The sequence below is a fragment of the Anguilla rostrata genome, chromosome 5 (assembly GCF_018555375.3).
Source record: "Anguilla rostrata isolate EN2019 chromosome 5, ASM1855537v3, whole genome shotgun sequence".
In the NCBI taxonomy this organism is placed as follows: Eukaryota; Metazoa; Chordata; class Actinopteri; order Anguilliformes; family Anguillidae; genus Anguilla; species Anguilla rostrata.
This window is the reverse complement of record NC_057937.1, coordinates 51306877-51311898: the sequence shown is the minus strand read 5'-3', so window position 1 is coordinate 51311898 and position 5022 is coordinate 51306877. Positions and strand designations below refer to the sequence as shown.

At 41.0% G+C, this 5022-nt stretch overlaps 1 long non-coding RNA gene across 1 annotated transcript; it reads right to left on the bottom strand.

The window, feature by feature from the left end:
- Positions 1-677: 677 nt before the first annotated feature.
- On the bottom strand, positions 678-3911 carry LOC135255604 (uncharacterized). Its single transcript, XR_010330210.1, has 2 exons — positions 3773-3911; positions 678-1475 (listed from the first exon to the last, which is right to left on the bottom strand). It is a non-coding gene; the product is annotated as an uncharacterized LOC135255604 (long non-coding RNA).
- Between the last annotated feature and the right edge of the window lie 1111 nt (positions 3912-5022).

Below are 5022 nucleotides of genomic sequence, written 5' to 3'. Positions count from 1 at the left end.
CAGAGATCAGACGTAGGCAAGGAGCTCCAGAACAGTGAAATATTGTCTTGCGAAACGCCCTCCCTATGTCTATCCGTAAGGTCTGGCGAAAACGGGGCACGCAGAAAAGGCGTATTAATTATTACCCTCACCCCAAAACACCTGAAGTCTCTCCGCTATAACACTGTGACAGCTCATCCAAAACAGAGCAGGCTTAAATTTGCACCATCTTTCACCGGAATACCATCTTTCCAGCAAATATGACAGCAATGCGTTAGCTCGCGACGTTAAAATAAAACAAAATATAAAAACGCTACGCGTAAATTCTGACTTATTTCACGGAATTAAAACGACGGCGGAACAGGTAACGTAAACGTATCACGCAGCGCATAAAACAGGTCCGCATTGGACTCATTTAGCAGGCCCTGCCACTGCCAATGCCGCTGCTTTGTGAATCGAGATAAGATTTACGGCGTATCACCAGCATACAGTACGTCTCATTTTCCATCAACTGCGTGGAGCTTGAGCTGGACGAAGCGAACACAGGCGCCTATTATAGACGCTGCCGTTAAAATCTGTTTTTCTTCTTTTTTTGCCACATACTCATGGGATCTGAAGTGAAGCAGCGTACTGCACACGCTAGCAAAACAAGACAAACGACTGTTGACAAGAACAAAAGACACATTTAAATGGCCGTATAAAATGTTCTGAGGGTCCCGTTGGAGAACGTGTCTTTACTTTCCTACGTGCTGGAAACAAAGGTAAGAATGGAGAGCAACTGCCTTATTTTATAAAGGATAAATCATTCATCAACCCCAAATACCACCCCCCACCCCCACCCCCAATATGAGTCTTCAAAACCAAACCCTGCCAGATTCTCCTCCACAAAAAGCCTAAGTAACACTGTGAAAGGCTGTATATCAATGTAACCCATTATTATTATGCTATTATTATTACTTATTATTTTACTTATTTAATGCAGTTTAATTTTTTTTTAAGTTTCTGCATTATTATTATGTTAATATAATAACAGTGGAATAAAATTTAAAGGGATTAAAACTAAAATCTTCACTGTTTGTCACAAAAGCTGGAGGCCAACTTGAAAAGGCATTGCGCTTGAAGTCCCAAGTCCGGCAGCGTAGCTGAAAGATTATGGCCGCAGTACCAGCAGTGATGGGACATGGGGGGGGGGGGGTGTGGCTAGAGTCTGAAAGATGAGCAAATGCCCGCTGTTTTGCGGCCTTTCATTTTCCACCGTCGTCATGGCAGCAGTGGCCATGACGCACTCTGGGCTTCAGGATCTGCCCCTTTACCTGCTGTAGGTCACGGCTCTTCACTCCCAGAAGCACCTGGGCCTCGCCGTCCCCTCTGTACGCCGGGCGTGGCCTGTCCACGGGGGGGCCCCGGATGAACTCCACGGGGTGAGAGGGGCATGAGAGACAGCTGGGAAGGGGGGTGCTGGGTGGGGACTCCAAAATCCATGTCACACTTGTGCCCTGCATGGAAGATCCACAGGGAGGTGGAGAAAAGGATTACAGATTTTATAAATAATTTTTAAGGACATTCTAATATGACAAAATTATCTTTAATTACCTGATGGATAATTTAATTCGGTTAAGAACATTCTTAAAGCCTCATAAACATCTGGAATGGAGGTCATTTAAACCCTGAAATCTTCCAACTCTGAAAGTGACAGAATACACAATTTAAAAAAAAATGTAATACTTTGATTGGACCTCATAAAAAGAGTCCACCAATTACTGTTAGAGTAGTTATATTTGTTGTATACAATGTACACTCTGATTGGTGGAGCTTGTGTCGGTTTTCCATCAGTAAGAAGGCCCCAGGATTGTCGTTCCCATCCTATTATCTTTGGTTCATACTCCAGTCAATTGACTGATCAGTTCATAATTATGAGGCTTCTGCTGTATCACAGGTGCTCAAAAAGAGCTGCTTTACATGCAAACTACAGACTAGCAGCAACACACCTTCCTGAATCCGTATCAAACATGGAACATAAGGGCAAATGATTTAAAGGTAAATCGAGCGATGTTTGGTGAGTGAAAGATTTAGCCTACTTCGGGGGTATGTTAAGAAATATATTAATAGAATGCGTTTTTCAATGAAACCAAGGACAACTCATTGTCTTCTGTTGTCCAAGAAGGCTGACGGAACAGAATACTTCAGTTTCGGTCTGGAAACTAAATCATACCACGTCTATATTTTTTCCGTTGCCTTCTCGTATATTTTGAAAACTACTCATCAAAATGGAGCAAACTGCACCCTGTAGGCCTCTGCGCCGCTGGCAGGAGACAGGAGTCGAGAGCTGAAGATTGGTTTTTCACCTGTTTCTTCCGCCTTTCTCTCTGAAATGTAGCGTCTGCTCACCGTCTCCTAAGCACCCTTAAATTTGACACAGGTTTGTATTGTCAATGTTATTCTTGTGTCTTGCCAAATATTCTGGGCTGTTTCCTTCTCCATTCCTGGTGGTGTATCACAAGTGACTTGGCTGACTGACCATTTGTGAACAGACCAATGTTAACTCTAATCAAACAAGACCAGGTCAAAACCTAGTACACGGCTGGACCGAACCGGCCGACCAATGGTGTAACTTAATCACTCAGTCGCAGACATGCGTGGTGTAACTTCATCACTCAGTCACTCAGTCACAGACATTCGCATTTATAGGGCTGGCCCCGCTGTTGCGGTCTAGCCAAAACAGGTTATTTACCAGAATAAACTCTAGCAGTCACTTTTCAGTAAACAAATATAGTTGTTTTCCCCACTGAATAAGAACTTCCCATTGACTGTGTTGCACACATTAAATTAGCCACAGTAACTGCATGCCCACTGTTTTATTCTGAACATCAATTATGTGTAACTATGTGTTGGCTTAGTTTATAGGTCAATAAAACAACAGTCAACCAACATAAAAGAGCCAATTTCATATTCGCCAACTGTTTCTGTAATGAAGTCCTCACCTACCTGTAGGCAACTGTATCCATCTACAAACACAGTTCCCACCCCTACCTAAGCACCAAGTCCTTTCAAAGTCCACTCTCCGAAAATCAAGGATGAACAAGAACTACAGTTCTGCAGGCCATATCATAAGCAATAAAACAATATAAAAGCGGCCTAAGTATACACAAAATCTCCAGAGAGCTATTTGATTTACACAGAATGTTGGGCTGCAATAATACTAATGTTGCTGTTAATTGTGAATACGGACTGTATTACACCGAAGCCAGACTGAAAACGATGTAAACTTAACTGTAGGCCTACAGCAATATTTGGTTATTTGTTTATAGAACATGGTTACCTATTCATTGTATCCATGAATGCCATAATTACTTAAAAGGTGTGTCTCAGCTAAGATGGTGGTGTGGTAGCGTATGCTACACGTTAAAATGTCGAATGGTAACAGGGTAAATTCCGCACATAATTTCAATCTTTCAGTCGCCATTCCTGAAAGTTATTGTTCAGCTCTGCCCCATTTTTGTATTTTTATATATTCACAATCGTTTCGTTTCACTGCTCGTCTGTTCACATAGATTCAATAAACAACATTCAGCTAGCTAACTTTATTGGCAAACATGCAGCATCTTGCCCCAATACTCAGCAAGATACTCCACTGCAGCTATTCAATCCACTTGACAAAAATAAACAGTGGCGGCCAGACATTATCCAAAGCTACATCGACTTTAAAAGAATTTTGCCATTTTGTAATATTCTTAAGGAAAAACATGTCAGTTTACGGGGATGATTTGGAAGGTGTACAAGCACTGCGGCCTACCTGAAAACACGCCTTCTGGTGGCATTCTTTCAATCTGAGAAAAGAAAATAACTTCGGTTGCAACCCGATCACTAAATAAAATCAATTTATTTTTTAATAATTGATGGGACGTTAAAATAGTCAATAAGAAATGTAGATTTTTTTTAATCACTCAATGAGGGCGGTAGCCTAAGTAAAATTCCTGAGGTTTGTAAGTTTTCAGACCACCAGTAGGCTACTAGTAGCATAGGCTAAATATGCGTTTGCTTCACTCATTGAAGGGGCTCGCCGGCGGCTGCTTATTTCACAACACAGGTAAGGCCCATAAAACGTTCACATTGAGCCATATTCAGACTTGTAAGACTTAACCTACTAAAACGTTATTTAATCAAGGGTAAACGCTTGTTCTAAGCAGTAATCCGACCAGCCTTGTGCGCACCTACTTGTCTGCGATCCAAAGATGATTTCGCGCATTGAACAAAGTTAAAGTTGCTCAGTTCACGCCCACGGCTTGACGAAAACAAGAGCCGTGGAATTCTACATGTAAGACTGTGAATATAGCGTAACTAACCCAATTTCAATCCCAATGGCAAGTCTTTCTGATTTTATTCTAGATACAAAACTGGAGTTAATTTGATTAAACAAATTTTATGTAAATGTATTAAACAAATAACGACATGACAGTAATTCCATTGCTACTATATTAAACATTTGAATCTAGTCAGACAGGTCACGGTAATGGTCTAACAGTGTCCTTTAGTAGCCTACACACCTTTCTAAAAAGTAGGCTATTGAATTGCATTGTAGTTATATGCAGCATTCCCAGATGGGGTATACCAGATATTCCACCTTTTCGGTGTTTATTACTCATGAATGAAACATGCTTAACTCAAGGCGCTCATCTCAGTCTGACATGGACACACCCTCAAACTCCACGCCATGTGTGTATCTAGCTCCCCTTCACGCCTGTTATGCACTCAAGCTTAATGTGCTAAAACTGCCTAGGTGCACAAATTTTCACTTAAATTGACTTTGCGGGCCCATATCTCAGACAGAAATAGGCAGATAAATTTCAGTGTAGGCCTACAAGCTTTTATATCCCACAAAAAAATACAATTTCACAGCACTAGTTCTGTATGTTTATAAGATACTGTTTAATTTTAGGATGCATTTTTGGGACAAGTTTTCATAAGTGCTAATTTGGTAGGTACATTTATGTTTCTATGATACCATCTGTTGCACGATAATAAAAAATATGCTGAAGATTCATT